The sequence below is a fragment of the Hibiscus syriacus genome, unplaced genomic scaffold, assembly GCF_006381635.1.
Source record: "Hibiscus syriacus cultivar Baekdansim isolate YM2019G1 unplaced genomic scaffold, ASM638163v2 tig00110076_pilon, whole genome shotgun sequence".
Lineage (NCBI taxonomy): Eukaryota > Viridiplantae > Streptophyta > Magnoliopsida > Malvales > Malvaceae > Hibiscus > Hibiscus syriacus.
In genome coordinates this window covers 1,285,746-1,309,185 of record NW_024062586.1, presented here as the reverse complement: position 1 = coordinate 1,309,185, position 23,440 = coordinate 1,285,746, and the positions used below count along the sequence as shown (strand labels likewise).

General features: G+C 34.3%; 1 protein-coding gene across 1 annotated transcript in view; it reads left to right on the top strand.

Moving 5' to 3' along the window:
• The window catches only part of LOC120214602, a 37,244-nt gene that overhangs the window by 378 nt on the left and 13,426 nt on the right, over positions 1-23,440 (top strand). The window lies entirely within an intron of this gene.

The window sequence follows — 23,440 nt, the reverse complement described above, 5'->3', positions numbered from 1 at the left end:
TTCTTTGCTAGAAATGCCAAGACATTTCAATCTACTTCAGTAGCGTGTAATGTCATGGTATTACTTCCCAGTGCAACCTTCTGTTTGCTATTTCCTGTACACCATAAATAATTGTATCTTTCTCTCATACAATATCCTTAAACGATAAAATAGCAATACCACCACAAATGCAACTATATGAACCTAAAATGAGCTTTTAAACAAATATTAATTTATGTGGAAAATGCCTTAAAAGTAGCATTTTTAGGAAGTTATCATATCACGTCTGGCCATGTATTGTAACACTACCTTTTTCTTCACAACGTCAAGCTCTGTTTTGATATGAACCACATCATGAGCCACGAGTGGTGGACAGAGAAGAGATTGGAAACCTGGAGATGCCCCATGTCGTTTCAGGTCCTTCGACCAATTTTTCGAGAAACAATGTCTTGTCTGAGAAATATCTCCCTTTTTTAAAAGCTTTGGTATAAAAATGATGTCAGAGCAATCGAAGCAAAGTATTAGTTCACTAAATATCAAATAAACGAATCAAACAAGTTTTCAAAAGTTATAGCCATTTGACTAGTGTTAAAATCCATGGGAGATATGAGAAGTCAATGTGATTTGGCTTTTATTTTCATGCTTTTCAAATAGGATATGAATAAAATAGCGCAACATATGCATTTCACTCTAAGGCGCTTTAGAGAGCATTTCTATTTTAGTTCTCATGAATCTTCCATTTGTTCATGTTTCGTAGACTCCTTAAGCAGAGATAACGCCGAAATATCAATCTAAAAACAAAAACCTTGAGTGTTTTTGTGTAATCAACTATAATAAATGTTTAATGACTCCCTTAGTCCACCTTTCATCAAAATTTAATTTCAAATCCCCATTTATTTCAGGCCTCATCGCCTTTCTATTAAACCTGATGTCCTCGCTTTAGATTTTGCTGGGAGATTTATCTCAACACATAGAGACTAGTGTCATGATCTGAATGTACTCGTATTCATAAAGTTAGGGAACTTAACATTACCCATTACTTTAGCAGAATACCCTTAACTAAAGGATTCAAGTGTCAGAAAGTCTTCGACTTGACAAACTCAGACGAAACTCACTTAATAAAGCTCATACATTACCACCATAGTTGCTTCAGACATTACCTCTGAAGATTAACAACCTACTACTTTTAGCGGAGTACCCCCAGCATTGTTAAAATTATAGTTCATTAATATCGCATTAATTCTTTGATTTTGAGATTTCCTAAGTTTGTCAATAAGAATCTGTTATAGTCTGAGTGTTAGTGGAAATCAAAAAATTTCATCGTTAGAGCTAAATTCCTAAGTAACTAATCTAAGCCAAATTTGAAAATCATCATGGAACGTCCTTAACAGACATACAAACTAACTGGTCTTGTAATGTCATGCATCAGAGATGCCCCATCTTGTTTACTTCAATACTTGTATGCTTGAGAAAACATTTTTTCTTTTTTTGGGTAAAAGATATGGATCTTGATTTTTTAAAAGGAATTTGATATCGACATATGTCAAAAGGTTATAACCTTATTTCTCAAATGTACATTTCATTATACTTGATATTCGCTAAATTTCAAACAATTCTTTATTACCCAAAGAAATGTCATTTAAAAAAAAAGGTTCAAGCATATAAAAGATAAATTCAAACAGGACATTATTTCACAGACAACACAACTCTATGGTAATAGTGATGATCTCCTTTTGTCTCGTCCTAAGATGCCATGTTCCTTGATTCACTTTTCAGATGCATCTCCAGTTGCACAAACATTCGCTTCGGGAGTGTCCTTGCTTTCATCGTAAAACTCCATGTCTTTTCTGTCCACCATTAGCTGGATTAAGGCTCTAAATTCGAAACATTCTTATACATCATGTCCCTCCTCATTGTGATAACAAAACTGACTGCCACATTTACAATCTGATGTGTTAGGATGCGGTGCAAGAAACCCCGCATTTATCATTTACCTCCATACCCAAGCAAGAGGTGAATTCACTTCAGAAACTCTAGTTTTACCCTTCCCCTTTGTGATTGCATTTTCGTCATTCTCTTGATGATTAGACAGAGTGTTCTGTGCAACATTGGGTGATTCTTAATTGTTGAAATGAATCCAGTTCATGTTGCGTATTCTTTGGATAATACTTTTAAAGGCGAGGCAGTTTTCAATAGCATGCCCCAGAACACCTATAACCCCCTCAAAACGATGTGGGTAACTCGATCTGATCTGAGGTGTCACATTAGGGCCATCGGAGCGACACACCTTAAAAATCTCAAAAAATTTAAAACTTTTTTAAAACATGTAAACTCATAAAATGATTTATAAATACAAAAGTAAAATTTATCAGTAATCCGAAATAATTCAGATTTTCAGACTCGTATATATAACAAAATACAACACGCATGCCCCCTAATCACATGTACCATACTCTGTAAGCAACGCCGGAAGAACTCCCTTACTGATGTTGATAGATGCACTGGTATGATTTTTTAACCTGAAAAGGTGAGTATCAGAGTGAACTTCGGGAAGCTCAGTAATACAGAACTACCATATAATGCTGAAGAACAATCAGATAACATATAAGCATATATTTCCTTATTAGTTCAGACATCTATAGATTTTTAGGTTGAAATGAGGTCCCAGTGATATCTCAGGTAGTAACAGACATTAAGCTTTCCGTTCATAAGGAAATATTTTGGATGACTGAGTTCAGGAGATCAGAATATGTTATCTAGTGTGTTCTAGCAAAACCAGTGAAATGATACAGTTCTTTTTGAAACAGTAGTAATATAAAACGTATTTTTCAAAAACCATAGTAAAACCCTCCAACCGAACGTCATATGCAGTTCCCCAGAATTACATAACCTAAGGAGCACCTTAGGCCTGAGAGCCTACCCAAGAAAGATTCTTGGGGCTTCAGAGCCTACCCAAGGGTTGCCTTAGGTCCATAAGGAATTATTAGTCGGTGCTGAACCTGTAAAAGGAATTACCAATAGCGACTAAACCTGCCAGAGATAGGAATTACCAGTCGGTGCATAACCTACAAAAGGAATTACCCGCAGTGTCTGAACCTGCCAAAGTTTTATACCAGATCCTAGAGTACCTTAAATAAAACATTTTCATTTGATAATTAGAGATATCAGAAATCAGGGCATAAATCAGAACATAAATCAGAGAAAACATCCATGTTATAAGGGAACACACTAAAAGTTCTAGATATTATTCGCAGATACTGTATATTCTTATCGGGAAGAGAAACACGAATCTTTAATATACTAATAGAATGCCGGAAGTTAGAATCATTGTTGGAAGAGTTCATTAGCTGACGGAATCATCAGTTATTCAAAACATGATTTATCAGGATCATATTGTATTCAGACATTTATCAGTTATTTAGAATGTGATTTATCAAATCGGCTTGATCCAACCAGTTCAGACCGGTTCAGCCGGTCAACATGCTCCCTGGCTGGCAAATGACTCCCACGCGTAGGGAGAGGCGCGTGCGGCGGCTCTAGTCGTCGGTTCGATGTGAAATTTTTTCAGATTTGTAGATCGACACCCCGGGAGTCTTGTGTAAGTGTTATTTTTCAACGAAACATGACGGATGACGATGACGGAGTAACAACGGCAAACAATTTCGGTCGAGTTTTGAGCGTACGATGACGATGAGTCTGATGGTGCAGGTGATGTGATGAACGGGTGGCCAGATCAAATGGAATAGAAAAAAATAAAAGCATTGAGGGAAGATTTTATCACCCACTTTAGAGCCAAAATTATGACGAACGGCGATATTTCATGACGCAATAACACTTGGGTTTTAGTCGTCGATCGACAAGTGGTGGTGGCGATGAGCCGAACAATAGCCAGAAGGTAGAGAATCGGGGTGACAAAGAGGGGTCGATGGGAAGATAATTTAGAGGAATTTAGGGTTGTGCTTTGTTTCTAGTTTGAAACCAGAAACCAAACTTTAACATATATATTTTTCCTCTACCGATATAAAATGGTAAAATTTAGGGACAGGTCCCTGAATTTTCTACAACTTCTAAAAGTAACTATAAGTTTCAGAAATTTATAATTTGTCCCATAAATTGGGGTATGAAAACACCACCATGATATTAACAGTGTGCATTTTCGTCATACTGCCTGGGTATGGGGGATTTAGAGGTTTCTCTGGATATGGTGACACCACATGTGTGTCAAAAAGTTGTTGATAAAGCTCCTTATATATCATGGGAATATGATCAAAATGCTCATTTCCTCTTTCTCTCCTTTGTTCCTTTGAATCATGTCTAGAAGTACCTGATGGTACAGTTGCAGTTGGTTTTGATTTAGAGATTGTAACGCTTTTATTGGTTTTGAAAGCGTTGATGTTGTTGATCTCTCATTCTCTCTTCTTCATGGGAGGTTTTCTACTCGGTCTACCTCTTTTTGTCTTTCCTTGCTTAATGGTCATTTCTACCATCTTTGCTTTGACTTCCTTATCAAACTATGGCGTATGGTAATAATACGAATTATTTTGAGGGTTGGTTACAATGGCCTGTGCATTTGCGGCATATGAATCCCCTGATGTCCTAGTAAGATTCCAAGTGAAATAACCAACTGAGGAGTAGGTGGTACAACCATCCCCTCATATGCCCCTACCCCAGGAACATTCATTTGATTTAGTCCAGACAACCTTGCAATGATTTGATCAACCAAAGACTCTTGGCTTTTAGTGATTGATTCCAAAGTGTTTTGATTATTCTAACTTATTTTTTCTTCAAGCTCCCTTTGTAACCTCAGCATGTTTTCTTCAAGTTGAGTGATCTTAGCTTCCATTTTCCTTTTCTTTGAACGTGTATCGTAAGGATGAGGTGTGTCAAATGCTTGAAGAGGTGTGTCCAGTATTTGTTCCCCTTTTTTATGAGACATCTTCTATTAGTTAATGTGAATGTAATGAAAAGAAAAAGAAAAATAATACGAAATATGAAAGAATGCATGATGCATGAAGTTTCGAGGCACTGATCCAAAAACGTGTCCGTTTTTATAAATAGTCTTTATTGGGACAAAAGTGTTATTTTTTTAAGAGATCAAAACAACTCAAAGGTATACTCTGAGTAAGTCTTCTAGACCCTGAATGGCTTCTAATAGGTTGACAAGTCTTCTTGCTTCATCTGTCACTGGCTGAATACCTTATCGAACCACTCCAGCTTCTCTCGCCAAATTATGCAAGTGATGTTCCATTTTTTGTACTTGATCTAAGAAGCCTCGAATAACCATATTTCTAGCTTTCACCCTTTGCTGAGCCAGTTCCCAATGAAAATGTTGTTGAAGTCCTCCATCAAAAGGAACTATCTGAAGCTCACTTGCATGCTTCTTGAATTTGTTAACAATGGCTTCCAACTCAGCTATCGTTTTGCCATCTTGTTCTTGTTGTCTTTCCATATCAGTAACCTTGGTCCTTAATCGTTTGTTCTGGTGTTGGCTTTCTAATAAACATCTCTGGGAAGTCTTTAATTGTTTTTTCAGTGTTTCTCTTTCATCTTGTTCTTCAAACTTCCTTTTCAAGCTGTTGGCTTCACATTTCCAGTATTCGAAAGATCTTTTCAGACTGGAATTATTATGAACTTGTTCCTGATACCCCTTTCTCAAATCTTCCAACTCAAAGTAGACTTTTTTATGTTCTTTTTCTAGCATGTCTGCTCGATCCTTAGCCTTTGTTTCGGCTCCTCTTTTTCAGCTTCGAATTGTTTCTTTGCTATCTCTAATTCAGAGGGAACTGGTTTAAGATGCTCTTTTGTGGTCTGAGTATCTTCATGATCTGGTATGGGAATGGTGTCATTCTTCATTAACTTCCGTCATTCCAAATAATCTGGAGTAAGCATGTCTTTAGCAACCATGACATCCATACGAAATATCTTCTTCCATGACTCAGCTACATCTTTGACCTTCTTCTTGTAGTTGTTCTCATGGTATGCGAATTATGATCCAAATATTCCATGTGCGGTTGAGACAAATTATCGTGCCCCATATTGCTGAAGTACCAAAAGTGGAGAATATCTGACTCCTCTCCATAATCCAAGTAACGTTATGATTTCTCAGTCTCCACATCGATAAAAGATGTCACTATGTGTTAACCAAGGGGCTCTCTAGGTAATGTACTTATCTTGAAGGTGTGTGAATACCTTTACCCAATTTTCTTTTGGGATGCCTTATTTCCATTTCAATGTAAGGAAATCCTCCAAAGGAGTGTAAATGGTGCTGAATCAACGGTAACAAATCTCGTAAGTCTTCCAAAAGTGACTATGGATCCAGAACTAAAGAAGTTGTGCGCACCCTATAAATCTTCATCCCCTAGTCTTTCTGCAATGGTTGAGTGAACAAAAAGTTTCAGCTAATATTGTTAGTGTAGGGTTCAATCGCTTCGATAGTTGTTCGAACAGTTCCACCACAGTCGCCTCGATGTATCCCGAGATTTTTGGGAAGACAACCAAACCTTAGAGACCTAATATGAAAATGTCTATCACCTTCCATTCATCTGGATGATTCTTCATTAGTTGCTTGATATGGTTCCAAGCAATTCCCTTTCCTTTACCCTTGTGTTGAATCCGGTCAGTTACCCACTTCTCATCTACCTCTGCAACCTTTGTCAACCCATTCTTGAAAGGCTAACTTTTGATGTGCTTGGTGTAGACCCAGTCCATTCTGATTCCGTCACAATGTAGTGAAGTAGTATACTCTTCGATTGAGGGTACCATGTCCTCTTGATTGAATATAAAACAGTTATACCCTGAATTCCAAAATTGAACTAAGGCTCAAATTAGGGGTTCATCTATCTTAACATAGAGTAGAAGCGTAATATCACTATACCGCTAGCAGAATTTTTGTTTCTGGTCGCTTTTCCAGCTGTCCAAAATGCTCCGCAGTTCTTGGACATCATTTTGTTTAAGGCTGACAGAAGCATAACCAACCAGATCTGACACATAATTACCTTGCAGACTGTCCCCCATTTCCTTTTGAGTCTTCTCTGACTATAGCCAAACCTCTTAATTTTTCACCTCTTGCATTACAACCCCTTTGTCCATTAATCCAAACTATTTGTGTTTAATAAACACTTTTTTGTGTATCAATCACCTCTATTAAATGATGCAAATGATAAAATAAAAGAAAACAAAAAATAAAAGGGAAACCAATTAGTAAGATAAAAAAATAATAATCAAAATAGTAATGAAAGTAAAAATTCCTACCCCACATGATATCTACCCCACATGCTTTTATTCTTACCCGTACATGATTTATATCTCGCATGTTAATTTTTGAGCAAGTCTTAACCGTATATTTTTCTTGTTCGCATGCTTTGAACATAAAATAAAATAGGAAATAACTCAAGCATCCTAGGTTTTTGAAATAGAGTTTTGTGGTGGGCTCTAATTCCTTATAATCTCCCAGTTTAGGTTCTAAAAAAAGGTACCCGAGTTCTCCTTACTAGTGCCCCGTGGGCCTGTCAGTCCCTCAGTCCTAAGCCCATTACAAGCTTATGTGGACTGAGTTAAACTCAATAAGACACATTCCCTTATGTCTGTACGGAGAATAAATTCACACGAAGACATAAAGTATATGAATCCCGAAGGTTACTTGCTAGGCCTATATGGAGAATAAATTCCCACAAAGGCGTCACTTTCACCTCTATTTACGAAAGGGTTTGGAGCTCGGGTATAGAGCCTGAGATGAATTTTTGAAAAGATGAAATCATTAGAAAACATTAGTACGACTATTTATTTGAAAAATAATAATCAAAGGTAAATAATAATGATCGAAAAGTTAAATTAAAATTTAAACTTACAATTTTCGCTTAAGAAGACAACCGAAAATTAATTTTAGCCTGACTCACTTACCTGTCCCCAGCAGAGCCGCCAAGCTGTCGTAACCGTCCTTCGGGTGGGCCCGAAATCGGGTTTCGACTTAAATTTGATGTTATGGAGCCGCCACCGATCATTTAAAATTAGGTTGATCATATACCTTAATTTACCATTTTACCGGATTTGTATTTTTACCAGAATTGAATTGTATTCGAGAATCAATTACAGTCAGGGAAGGATTAGCACCCTTGTACTACCCTTTCGGTACCAATTTAATATCTCGCTTGTCTTAATTACGGAAATTAAAAGTTAAATTAAAATTTGAAATCTGATACGAATTACTTACCTTTTGATCAATTAAAATTGTCCTAAAAAGATAAAAAATAAAGTTAAAAAAATAAAATAAAAAACAAAGAGTTTGTATTAAGATCGAAATAAAGTAAATAAAAAAATAAGTAAATAAAAGGAATAAAATATAAAATTCAAATTAAAAAGGTTTAAATTGGAAAGAATTAAAAGTTAAGGATCGAATTGATGTTAATTGCAAGTTGTAAAGGAAAAAAATGAAAGTTAGGAGGCCAATTTGCAAAATATAAGAAATATAAACGGGACTAGATTGAATTCATTCAAAATTCAAGGGTAAATTTACAATAGGTGACCAAAATGAACTACGCATCAAACCTTCAAAGACTGCAAAAATAATTTAACTATTTCATAATTGTACAATGGCCCTCCCTATAAATAGCCCTTAAAACCAAAATATCATTCATTTTCACTCATTTCTCAAAATCAAGACCCTATCCCTTCTCTCTAAACTCTCTCCCTACTTCCTAACCAGCCTATGGCCGGCCGACCTCTGGTGGAGCCCTACCGCCGCCAATCGATGCTCCAGCAATCCGAAAAAAACCAAACTTCCCCAAAATACTCCTCTCGTCCTCCTAAACACCATTCTGTAGCCCAATTGCTCAACAAGATACCAAATCGATGTAGATCTACAAAGAAATGTTCGAGTTCTTACCTTTTCGACGAGATTCTTCGCTTTTCCGATGGTCTTTCGCTTTCCCCATCATGCTTCCCTCCGTTTGATTCTGATGCCGAATACTTGATATATATTTTTTGTTTTTTGTTATTTCGAATGCTTTGCTTGCCTTGTTTGCTTTGTTGGCTTGATTACCCCCCGTTGTTGTTGATGCCTCACCGGAGGCTTTTATAGCACTCGGAAAAGGGAGGAAATCCCCTGAATCTGGTTGTTAAAATCCCGATTTTGTTGGGATTTATTTGTATGCGGTCATGGCCGATCTTCTCGGCATGTCATTGCTGGAAAAATAGGGGACGTTTTCCCCGTTGATAAGCTCTGCGATTTACTCTGATTTTGTTGTTTGGCTTCGATTTGGCGTTGGTGCATGGTCCTCACGCGCCTGGTAGTGCGTCGCCCTTGGTTAAACACGAAACCCTAATATGTTGGGCTTGCTTGCTCGGTTGGGCCTCCGGGTTTACTACTGGGTCAGTCTGGTATTACCCGGTTAGGCCTCATTTGGGACCCAAATGGACCTTTGGACTCTTTATTGGACTTGGACCTAAACCAAAATGAAAATAAATAAATAAATAAAAATAAAAAAAATAAATATATAAAAAGAAAAAGAAATATAAAATATATGTATTAAAGTTATATAATATATAATATATTTCAAAAACAACATAATATATTTTCAAAGATTATATATTATATTCGATTTCAAAAAATCATTTTTTAAAAACTATATGTATATGTTTTCAAAAACTATATTATATATGTTTTCAAAAAACCGTTTTAACAACTATATATTATACGTTTTCAAAAATATGTTTTCAAAAACTATATTATATATGTTTTCAAAAACCGTTTTTTTAAAACTATATATTATGTTTTCAAAAATGTATTTTCAAAAACTATATTGTATCTTAAAAAACTATATATATTTGAAATTATTATATATACTAAATAAGACCTTTGAAGTCTCGGACGAAAATGGGTGTCTACACCACCTAAGGGGTTTTGAAACTAATCCCAAAATTGCCTAATTTCACATTTTAAAATCTTAAAATCTTGAATTTATTTTTCAATGTTTGAACAAATTCAATTAAGTCCAAAAAACATTTTACCCTTATTTATTATATCAAAATATAGGTTCAAGATGACTTCTGTCCAGGATCCATAGTGGTTACTGCATGCACTGAGGATATCGCTCCACCATCATTCAACACTTGTTTACAATCATCAACAACCCTATTCTTATTCCTACCTAACATGATTTGGGTCGCCGCTGCCACGGAGCCCCCCCCCCCCCCCCCCCCCCGCGCGGAACGCCCCAATACAGGTGACACACGAGTTCTAGCAGCCACTGCCACTTCCGACTGTGAAAGTACCCTCATGCAAAATCAAACCTACGCAGCAAGAACTCTTACCAAGTTTGGCTCATGTACAGTAATTTTAATGGTTCACAAATTTTTCAAATATTTTTATTTAAATTTTATTTAAGATTAAAAGTTATTATAATAGTTTTAGTGTTTTATTTAACATTAAAATTTAAATAAAATAATATCTTCAATATTAACAAATATTGAATTAAATTATAAAAAATATAAACAAACAGGAGTTAATTTAATATTAAATAAAATTTTTAGGGACTAAATTAAACAAAAATAAAACTTGAGAGATTGGACATATTATTTTTCCCTTTCATTAAAATTAGACGGATTTGGCCAGATCAAAATGATGCTGATGTGGCTGTCTTATTGATTGATATTTGTTTAACAGCCAGGGTAATTTAAGAAACATTTGCAAAGGTTATCGATCTTTCTAACAAAAAAAAAAGAATAGATATTAAGTTGGAGTGTTGGACAAAAATAAGTAGGAGTTGACATGAGGAATTATGATAAGTTTATTTATGTCATATTATGATGTCAAATTTTTTTTATAAAAATTCGTTAGTTTTATTAAAAATAAAAAATATCTAAAATTACAATGAATATTTACAAGTATAACCGTAAACCTTAAATATAATGATGACATTTTCATATTATCATTGAAAAAAAAACTAGACACCTAGATAACATAATGGCCAAAGAATTAAAAGATTAAAAAACCTAACCAATAATCTTAAATAAAATAAAGATACAAACAAATCTGACTGCATTGGTAAATAAACCACAAAAAGGGATGAAACTATTAAAAGATCACCGATAATTGCAAATCAAAGTCAAGCGACATGAGAAAAGTATCTACGAACTCAAAATGTGTATCTATATCAATCCGAGGGTCCAAAGCAGAGAAGATCATCATGATAACAAATAAGTGTCATCTTGATCAGTCGTAGCACTGTGAAATCCAACTCTGAGAAAAAAGATAAACAAAAACAATGATAAAAAACCGTAAATAGTGGCAAAAAATCATAAGCTACCAAAAGGCAGAGAAAAACATACCACTAAAAGGGAGAATTGTATTAATAAAATTAATTTAACTTGGGAATGATTGATTTTACCACTTAGAAAGTTTATTGTTTGTTGCAGGTGGATCTAGAATAATAAAACACATATTTGTAGCTCTATGCTCTATACAAAACGATATTGTTGTTAACGGTTATACGTAGACCTGTTTAAGATAAGTTATCTATGTGAAATTTAGGAGAATTTGAATAAAAAATTAAGTTCATTTAAAATATATAGGTTGAGTTTGAGCTCTACTATTTAAGATTTGTAACTAACCCTCCTTCTAAATTTTTAATAAAATTTATTATTTTATTTTATAATTTATATCAAAATATTAAATATATGGTAATATTTAATATTATAACATAAACATAAAATATATATTAAGTTTTTCATGCATGAAAATTTAATAAAAATTTATGAAATCATTAATCATTAAATTGAAAATAAAATAAATATTTTTAAAAAATCAATATGGACGACTCGAAAATAAGATTAGGTTGGCCATTTACAAATATGAATTTAAGAAAACTTTGTCTATATTTTAGATTATATTAAATTTGAGGAAAATTCTAGAGTCGTAAATCGCACACTGCAATATATTACTAAAGTGACACATCAAAATACAGTACTAGTTAAATTGTTCTTATTAAGTAAATATTAAATGGGTAACTTACACATTTTGTACCTAAATTATCACTTTTGTTTCGTTTTAGTATCTAAATGTTAATTTTTTTAAAAGCATTAACCACAATGCTTATGTGGCATGACATGTTAATTTTTTATTTTTTAATTACCACATCACATTTATTTTATTCGTCAGTATTTTTTAATTAATTTTATTAATCCAATTAGGTAGTGACACATGTCACCACCAATGGGAATAAAAACATTAAAATCATTCTTACTCCTAATATGAAATGAACTTGGGATTCTTAAACGAGAATTAAATCACTGAACCATTGAGCTAAGTTAGTCATTTGGATAAATTTCACCACATTTTGTATTTAAACATTTTGTATTTAAGTTATATAATGGTATTATCATAAAATCAATATTTTTCGATGATTATAATATTCAAATATAGAACACTTTAAATTGATAATTGAAAGCTTAGCCATTCAACTATATTTTGATTATTATTATATTGAACTTAATACTTTTATCACCATTTAATTAAAAAGACTAATTTTTAATTTTATTTAGAAATAAAAAATAATTAAATAATTTATATATTTGTATAAAATTATATGAAATCATTACAAAAAGTATATTTAAATTAAAATTTAAAGATAAAAAATATTAAATCTTAAAAGTAAATAAATAAAAAAATAACACTAAATAATTTTAAAAAATAAAAACATAATAAAATTTAAAAGGAAAAACAAAATTGAATAACTAAAAAGTTTAAAGGAACAAATTGAAACAAATTGAAATTGATGGATCAAATTGGTATTAAAATGTGAGTTGCAAGAGAAAACAAAGAGTTAGAGGGGTTCAATTGCAAAAAATATAAATTATAAATAGGGATTAAATCGAAATAATTCAAAATTCAGGGGCAAAATTACAATAGGGACCAAAATGGATTACGCATCAAACTTAGAGGGACTGCATAAATAATTTAAAATTTTGATTTTTGTAACCTAGTACCTCGCAAATATATACCCAAAACCCAAAAAAATAAAATTTCAAACAAAAAAACAAAAAAAACAAACATCCCCAAACACTCTCCCCTTAACCAGCTGACTCCGATGGTCGGCCACCGCCCGACGACAACCCCACCATGTCGACCACCGCTCGTGACGGCCGAAAAAAATCAAAACTCACCAAAACAACCCCCTCAATGCCTTGAAGAGGAATATAAACCCAAAACCTCCTAAAAATGCCTCCTCCGATGTAAATCAAAAAAAGTTTCAACTTTTTTATCCTTTTTCGTCAGTGACCCTTCGTTTTCCGATGAGCTTTCACGATGTAAGGCTTTCGGTTATTTCTATGTTGCTATTTTTGGTTTTTATTCCTCGTGGTGTTGTGTTTTCTTTTTTTCAATGATGTTATGGTTTCGATGTTTTGGCTCTTTGCTGGTATTTTTGGTTGTTCGGTTATGTTTTTCCTCTGTTAGTTGCGGTTCTGATTGTTGGTGGTTTCAGCTATGCTTTCTGATCGTTCCCATTGTGTTGTTCCTTTGATTCTCTGACGAGGCTCCCTTTTATAGCCTTCGAAGGGGTCGTTTGGGTCCCGATGATCTCGGAGTTGTGGGTTGTTGGTTGATCGAACACTCCGGGGATGGTTCAGTCTCAGGGATCTTAATCGACCGTTTCGTGTGCTTTGACTAGCGTGTGGTCCTCATGCACCACTCGAGCCCCTCACATGCGGCGCCTCTGCTAAGGATGAAACCCTAGCCACTATTGGGTCAGGCAGTTGGGCTCGGGTTGTTCGAATTTACCCGTCCTTGCCCTGCTAGGTTAGGGAGGCCCTGTCTTAGACCCTTATTGGACCTAAAAATAAAATAAATAAAAAACATTAATAAAATAATAATAAAAACAAATAATAATAATAATAATAATAATAATAATAAACATATATAATATATATTTTCAAAAATGTTTTAAAACTATATATTATATAAGCTTTCAAAATGATTTCAAAACTATATATTATATAATTTTTTTAAATGTTTTCAAAACTTATATATTATATATATTTTCAAAAATTATATTATATATATATATATATATTCAAAAATCATTTGCAAACTATATAATATATATATTTTCAAAAATCATTTTCAAAGCTATATAATATATATTTTTAAAAAATGATTTTTTAAACAGTATATTATATGTTTTCAAAAATCGTTTTCTAAACAATTATATATTATATTTTTCAAAAATATTTTCAAAAATTATACTATATATATAAAATAAAATAAAATAAAATAAATCCAGAGGAAAATGAGTGTCTACAGCTGCCTCTCTTTGTCATTTTTCATGGAACGAAAAATAGGACAAAGATAAAAGGACACAAAATTTTCGTTCGGTATGAAGGGTCTCTGAGTCTAATATCATCCTTTGTGGAGTTGAAATTGACTCTGACATTGCAATTAGGAATAACTCCCTGTTAAATTGAGTTGTGGATGACTCCTTCGTCGCGAAGTCGAGTCCGTCTTGAAATGATATGAAATTGAAGTTGTAGTTTGGAATTTGATTCGGAATGTGGCTTCTTGTTGCCAAATTATAGTCAACTTCAGTCTTCTTCTCGGTTTAAAGACCTTGGTTTGAAAATTCAACTGAAAAGTAGTTTCTAAACACTAGCATGTGGTTGATAGGCCCTCGAGCTAAATGAAATCGAACTCGAAATTCTTTGTTGTCAGATAACCCTTCTCGCCCGGAGTTATGTTGTACTAAGCTGAGAGATTGCCCTAAATCTTCCTCTTGACTTAAAGACCTCGGTTTAAACTTCAACTGGAAAGTAGTTCCTCGCTGCTACCATGCGGTTGATATGTCATCAAGCTGAATGGAATCGAACTCGATAGTTTTTGTTAACAGATAACCCTTCTCGCCTTGAGATATGTTGTAAATTTGATATGTCTTTGAGCTGAATGTAATCGATCTCGAAGGTTTTGGTTGACAGATAACCCTTCTCGCCTTGAGTTATGCTGTAAATTTTATATGTAATCGAACTTGAAGGTTTTGGTTGGCAGATAACTCTTTTTGGCTTGAGTTATGCTGTAAATTTTATATGTCCTTGAGCTGAATGTAATCGAACTCAAAGTTTTTAGTTGACAAATAACCATTCTTTCCTTGAGTTATATTGTAAATTTGATATGTCCTTGAGCTAAATGTAATCAAACTCGAAGGTTTTGGTTGACAAATAACCCTTCTCACCTTGAGTTATGCTATAAATTTGATATGTCCTTGAGTTGAATGTAATCAAACTTGAAAGTTTGTTGACAGATAACCCTTCTCGCCTTGAGCTATACTGTAATAGGTTGGGAGATAACCCCCTATTTTTACAGATGACTCATTTGCTGTGAAACTAAGTTAAAGTACGAAATCCTTCGTCGTGAAGTTGAAATTATTGATGGCTCATTCATTGTGAAGTTGAGCTTTGAATTGGCTATCCTTCGTTGTGAAGTTGAAATCTAGAATTACATTGCTTTCGAGTTCAATATCTTTCGCTGTGAAGTTGAAATTGACTCTAAATAAAAATGGAAAGTTGTTTGTTGACAGACAACTTTTCTTGGCTAAAGTTGTGCTGTAAATTTCCTCTAAATGAAGAATGGCCCCCTTCACGCGTCTAAGCCGATCATAATTCTTCAGATGACTCCCCTTCACGGGAAAGCCAAGTGGTAAATTCTGTCAGTCGGATATCATCCATCGTGTAGTTGAAATCTAGCTTGAAAACTGGCCACTCGTCGTTGAGTTAAGATGAATTGGAACCGTTCTGAATTGGCTCTCGAACTCGTCTAAAGTTGATTATAAGATCTTTCAATATGTCAAGTTAATTGAAGTGTAGTTCCTTGCCACTAAGTTAAGCAAGCACCATCGATTTTTTAAGGTGATTTTGAGTTGAGTATCTTTCGTCTTGAAGTTGAAACTTGACTCTAAAAGCTGCAAAAATTATGTATGTTAAAAAATGATAAATGTGACGCTCTTAAGTATGTTTAAGATGCATGAAACATGAATTAGTTCTGTTTTATCTCTTTAATGGAGTTTCATGCTTTGTCTGTCGATCTGGTCCTTGGAATCGATCATGCCTCATTTTCTTCTTGGGTTGCAGCCTTTCAAATTTTAAAATGTCCTATTTGAAAATGTTTTTCTCCTTTCTCTTATTTTAGGAAAAAAATAATATAAGAATTTAGTAAAACATTGCCCCTTAATTCAGGCTCACAAACGAATCAAATCATAAACATGAGTTCACATAAAATCAAAAGAATCAATAGTCTTTCATGCTTTCAGAGTTATAGCTCTTTGAAAAATATTCAAATCGATGAGTTGGCTTTAGGTTGGCTTCCCATTTCTTAAGGTTTCAACACCAAAATGTCATTTCTTTCTAGGTCCTTTTGAATATTGCAACATGCCTTTATTTCTTGGCTTGGTATTTTAATTGGATGCAGACTAAATGACGTAGCTAGCATAATCAATTACTAGACCTTATATTTTGGTTCTCTAAAATCTTCTATTTGTTCAAGCTTCGTAGACTCCTCTAAAAAAGGCAATGCCGAAATATCGATCTAAAAATGAAATTCCTGACTACTCGTGTGAAATTGACTATAACAAGTATTCCTTAACTTCCTTAGTCTATCTTTACTGAAACTCCTTATTTAGATAAATTTGATTTAATTTGCCATTGTCTGGCTAGCTAAATCCATAAAGCCAGGGTGTTTAACCAATTGCTCTAGAGGGACAACTCAATATTATAATCACTTTTATCATGTTAACTGAAGGGTTCATCTCATCATAAAGTCTTCGACCTGACAATTGTAGTCGAGCAAACACCAAATTGCCAAGTGTCTGAGCAATGTCATGGTTTGAATATAATCTATTCATAAAGCCAAGGCTTTCGAGTTTCATCTATAACCAATTGCCTTAGTGGAATAGCTCATCTTTACGGATTCAATTTCTTAAGATTTTCAAGAAGAACCTGTTATAGTTTAGGTGTTTGTTGAAGGTAAAAAATTACATCTATAGAGTTCAATTTCCAAGTGACTGGCCTAAACTAGATTCACCTACTCGACTATTCCATCTGTAAAGATCATCATCATCATTGAACATCCTCAACAAAAAGTGTAATAATGTCATACACAAGAGATGCCCCATGTTGTCCGCTCCTATGCATACCTAAATATCAAGCCTCTTGTTTATGGTGTTCGAGCGTATCTTTTTGAGGTAAGGTCAGGGTCCTTGTTATTTTACCAAATTTTAATCATGTCACTTTGTCAAAGATCTGTAACTCTGAATCATTTACAGAGTTTTTTTTAATTCAGTTGATATTCAAAGAATTTCAAGTTTGCAAATTTGATTCATTGCTCGCCATCTTTAAAGTAACATAAATTTATTTAAATTTCCTTACAAAAAAACTTGAGAAAAGATGAAAAACAAATTCAAACAAAATGCTGCAAATGATGAAATGATCTTCCTCCTCACTCGGATGCCCTCGAGTTGTTGAAGTCGATCCAATTCTTGTTTTTCATCTTCTGCACGATTCTCTTGAATTCGTAGTAGTTCTCAATAGTGTGCTCTAGGACACCACCATGATATTCGCAATGGGCATTCTCATCATACCACCTGGTGTATGGGGGCTTCATGGGTTCCACCGGGTATGGTGACACTTTGTGGGTGTCAAAAAGTTGTTGGTAGAGTTCTTTGTAAGTAATGGGGAATAGGGTCGAAATGTTCCCTATCATTCCTAGGTTCTCTTGAATCTTGTCTAAAAGTACTTGATGGTACAGCTGCAGTTGTTTTTGGGTTGGAGATTGCAACACCTTTATTAGTGTTGTAGGTGTTGACGTTGTTAATCTCTCCATCCCTCTTTTTCATAGGAGGTTTCTTACTTGTCTCCCCTTCCTCAATCTTACCTTGTTTATGGTCATTTATACCATCTCTCTGTCCATGTCTAAGTCCAAAAAATTACCAGATTTGATTGCAACCTGGTCCTGAAGTAAGGAGCCTTCAGTGTTTGCATGAAGAGCTTTTGGGTTTCTTTCTTATCCAATGGTGGATGAACTTGTACGACCAAATCCCTCCATTTCTATGCGTCTTGTATGAAACTTTCGTTATGCTTCTTCTCCATGCTTTGTAGCATAACTCAATTTAGCATCATGTCATTGACGTGTTTGTATTGTTCCAAAAATGACTTGGCTAAATCCTTCCAAGTGTTGATATATGACCGGCTTAGTTGATTGTAGCACCGGATGACTGAGCACGACAGACTCTCCTGGAAACAGTGGATCAGGAGTTGGTCATTTCCTACATACCCTTTCATCTTTCGACAGAACATGGTAATGTGGGCTGACGGGAAACTGTTCCCATCAAACCTCTCGAATTTTGGGGACTTAAATTTTGGAGGAAGAACCAAGTCTGGGACTAAACTGAGTTCTACGGCATGGATTCCATAGTAGTCATGTTCTCCTTTGACTACCTTCATTTGGTCTTCCAATTGTTTGATTTTCTCCTCCATTTTCCTTATCTTGTCCTCTTCGCCCAAATTCGGTATATGGTAATCACCTGGATTATTCTCAGGGTTAGAAGTTTGTACCCTTACAATAGACGAGGCCTTCGCTTTTGCAGCGGTCGAGTCCCCTTGATGTTCCGATAAGATTCCAGGTGAGACAACCACCTACGGGGTGGGTGGCATAGTTACCCCTTCCGATGAACTTACCCCAGGAGCACTTTTCTGATGTAAGCCATCTAACTTGGCAACAACGTGATCACTAAGGACTCATAGCTCTTAGTAATCGTATCCAGAGTACTTTGATTGTTTCGGTGTATTTTATCTTCTAACTCTCTTTCCAGCCTTAACATGTTTTCTTCGAGTTGAGCGATTTTTTCTTCAATCTTCTTCTTTTTTGAGTGGGTGTTATGTGGATGGGGTATGTCCAATGCTTGAGTTGGTATATTTAGTATTTGTTCCCTTTTTTGATGAGACATTATTCTGTTAGTTAATGCGAATGTAAAGAAATGAAAATAACAAAATGCAAAATATGTCTAAATGCATGATGCATGAAATGTTCGAGGTATTGATCGAAAATATGTCTGTTATTATAAATAATCCTTATCAGGGACAAAAGTGTTATTTCTTAAGAGACAAAAAACATTTTAAAGGTATATTCTTCTAGACCCCGATAACTTCTGACATGTTGATTTTTCTTTCGCCTTCTTCTTTCACCGGTTAAATACCCTATCAAACCATTCCGGCCTCTCTGAGTTGCTTTTTTTACTTGTACCAATAAGTCTCGAATGGTTAAATCTTTGTTTTCACTCTCTGCTGAGTCTGTTCCCTAAAGGAAACACCATTGGAGCCCTCCATCGATAGGAACTATCCGAAGTTTATCTGCTTGTTTCTTGAATTCGTGAACAATGGCCTCCAGTTTCAGCTATCGCTTTGCCATCTTGATCTTGTTGTCTTTGAAGGGACTCCCCAGGTTAGTAACCTTTTTCTCATCTTGCCCCTACAACTTTTGCCAACCCGTTTTGGAAAAGTTTACTTTTGATGGGTTTGGTGTAAACCCGATCCATTCTAAGTCTTTTCTGACCATAGCCAGACTTCTGACCTTTTCATCTCTTGTATTATAACCCTTTTGTCCATTAATGCAAATTATTTACGATTAACAAACATGTTTTTGGTGGATCAACACCTCTTTTGAATGATGTAAATGATGAAAATAAAATGAAAGAGAACAAAATGAAAAGAGTCTGTGAGGTAAATTAAAACAATAATGAAAATAAAAGTCCTACCCACATGCTTATTGTTCCTACTCGGACATGATGTCTATCTCGCATGTTAATTTTGAACAAGTACTAACCGAATAAATTTCTAGTTCATATGCTTTGAACAGAAAATAAAACTGGACATAATCTCAAAATAGCCTAGGGATTGAAGTGAAATTTTGGGGTGGGCTCTAAGTCCTTGTATTCTCCCGGTTTAGGTTATAAAGAAAGGTACCCGAGTTCTCTTTACTGGTGTCCCCTTGGGCTTGCCAGACCCTTAGCCCTAAACCCATTACAAGTTCATGTGGACTAAGTTAAACTTGAGAGGATAAATTCCCTTATGCCCGCATGGAGAATAAATTCTCACAAAAACATAAATTAAATGAATCCTGAAGGCTACTTGATAGGCCTATGCGGAGAATAAATTCTCACGAAGGCGTTGTTTTCACCCCCACTTAAAAGGGTTCGGAGCTTGGGTATAGAGCCAGAGATGAAAACTTTTCCAAAATCTGAAATCATTGAAAAAAACGTCAGTACAACTATTTATTTGAAAAAATAATCAAAGATAAACAATAAGAATCGAATAAATAAATTAAAATTTAAACTTGTAATTTTCGCTTAAAAAGACAACAGAAAATTAATTTTGGCTTGACTCACTTACCTTACCTGTCCCCAGCGGAGTCTCCAAGCTGTCGTAACTGTTTTTTTTGGTGGGCCTGGAATTGGGCTTCGACTAAAAAAATTTGTTAGAGTCACCACCGATATTTTTAAAAATTTTAGACTGATCGGACACCATCTTACTTGATCCGTGTTTTACCAGAAATGTGTCGGGTTCGGGAGTCGATTACAGTCAAGGAATGATTGACACCCTTATACTGCCTGGTACCAATTAATTTGTATGTTGTCTTAATTGCAAAATTTGAAATTAAAATTAAAATTTAAAGATTCAACTCAAATTAATTACCTTTGATCGATTGAAAATATCCCTAAAAAGTCAAAAATGTTAGATAAAAAATAATAAGTAAGAAAAGGAAAAAATAAAATAAGAAAATGAAAAAAATATTAAATAAATCAAAAGGAAGAAAAAAAGTAAAAAATAAAATAAATAAAAGAAGAAAAATGTAAAATATTAAATAAATCAAAGAAAATATAAAATAAAATAAAAAAGATAAAAATATTAAATCTTAAAAGTAAATAAATAATAATAATAATAAGTAAACAATAACACTAAATAATTTTAAAAAACAAAAACATAATAAAATTTAAAAGGAAAAACAAAATTGAATAACTAAAAAGTTTAAAGGATCAAATTGAAACAAATTGAAATTGATGGATCAAATTGGTACTAAAATGTGAGCTGCAATAAAAAAAGCAAAGAGTTAGAGGGGTTCAATTGCAAAAAAATATAAATTATAAATATGGATTAAATCGTCACAATTCAAAATTCAAGGGCAAAATTACAACAGGTGACTAAAATGAATTACGCATCAAACTTATAGGGATTGCAGAAATAATTTAAAATTTTGATATTTATAACCTAGTCCCTTGCATATATATACCCCAAAACCCAAAAAAATAACATTTCAAACAAAAAAAACAAACCTCCCCAAACACTTTCCCTTTAACCAACCGGCCCCAATAGCCGGCCACCACCCGATGACACCCCCCAGCGGTAGGAAAAATCAAAACTCACTAAAACAACCCCCTCAACTCCCTGAAGAGGAATCAAAACCCAAAACCTCCTAAAAACACCTCTGACGTAGATCTAGAAAAAGTTTCAACTTTTTTACCCTTCTTCGTCGGCGACCATTCATTTTTCGATGAGCTTTCACGATGCGAGGCCTTTGATTAAGAAATTCGAACCACTATAAATCGCTGTGCAAATCTTTTCAATTTTTTGCAAAAGCTTCCACCAAAATTTTAATTGCCAATTCACCCCCTCTTGGCCAATTCCATCGATCGATTAACTCAACAATTGGTATCAGAGCCTCACTCATTTGAAGGTTTAATCACCTCTTGAGTCGATTCGGGAAGAGTTACATCGATTATCAAGTCATCAATGACCTCTACTTTAAATGTCTACTCCGGTCTCGATTCGATGCTCGTCAATAAGCCTCCTTTCTTCAATGGAGCTAACTATGCCTATTGGAAGAATATGATGATGTATTTCATTTAAGCAAGTGATATGAGAGCATAGAATGTTGTAGAAGACGGATATATCAAGCCTCTCACTCATCCAAGATTGTGGAGTGAAGGAGAGACAAGAATGTTCCAGCTCAACTCCAAAGCCATCTATATCATATTTTGTGCTCTTGAACCAGATGAATATGGAAGAGTTTCATCTTGTACAACTGCCAAAGAAATATGGAATAAACTACAAGTCACCCATGAAGGCACCGACGAGGTAAAAGAATCTAAAATTAGTCTTCTAACACCTAGCTATGAAAATTTCAGGATGAAACCAAATGAAGATATCAAAGCTATGACGGATAGATTCTCAACGATTGTCAATGGTCTCAAATCATATGGAGAGATCATTCCAAACAAAAAGCTTGTGAGGAAGTTAGTTTACTCACTTTCAAAATCGTGGCAATCCAAGAAGATGACAATCATCGAGGCTAAGAACCTAAAGTCCTTAACTCTTGAAGAGCTAATTGGTTCTCTCCTCACTCATAAAATGATGCTTGAAGATGAGGTAGATCTCGATAAGATTGACGAGACACCAAAGGAGAAGGAGAAAAAGAAAAACATTGGAGTTACTGTCAAATCCACAAGATGAGAGTGATTCGGATGAAGATGACGAGGACGAGGACGAGGACGAGGAAATGGAATTGCTTGCCAAACGGTTCAGAAAAATGTTGAGACCTTACCGAGGAAGAAAATTCAAATGAAATAAAGGCCTAAAAAATGAACCAAAAGAGAAGGACCCTATCATTTGCTAAGAATGCAAAAAGTCGGGGCATGTCAAATATGATTGTCCACAATTGAAGAGAAAGTGTCAATCAAAGAATAAGCACAAGGCTCATGTGGCTACATGGAGCGATGAAAAAGGTTTCGATGAAGAGGAACAAGAAGTAGCAAACTTCTGTTTGATGACATTCGGGGAAGATTCTAAGGTAACCTCTAACTCATTTGAATTAGATGATTTATCTTATGATGAGTTATTAGAGGAATATAATGGGTTGGCTTTGGATTATGAGAAATTGTTTTTAAAATATAAAAATGATGTCTCAAAATTGAAAAATGAAAATAAGCTCATATCCAAGACCAACAATGATTTTGAAAGTAAAATCAAAGATTTACAAATCAAACTGAAAGAATTTGAAAAGAAAAATTCGGATTTGCAAAATTTACTTTCAAAGGTCAATGATGATCATCAAAAGAAAACTGATGATCTTAAAGCTTCTTTTGATAAAGTTAGAACAAAACATTTTGAAAATGGAGAAAATTCAAAATCCAACTTTGTTAGAAAAAGTTTTAAAAACTACAATCATAGAGGTCCCCGAAGAACCTCTAATGGAAAAATCATTAGAAGTATATGGGTTCCTAAAGGACTCATTGCTACTAAAGATAAGGATATCCTACACAAATGGATACCTAAGGGGACTAGGATTGTGGAAATTAATGAATACGGACCCAAAAGAATTTGGGTATCAAAAATTAGAAATTAATCTATATTTGTAGGAAAAAGAGTATTGCTA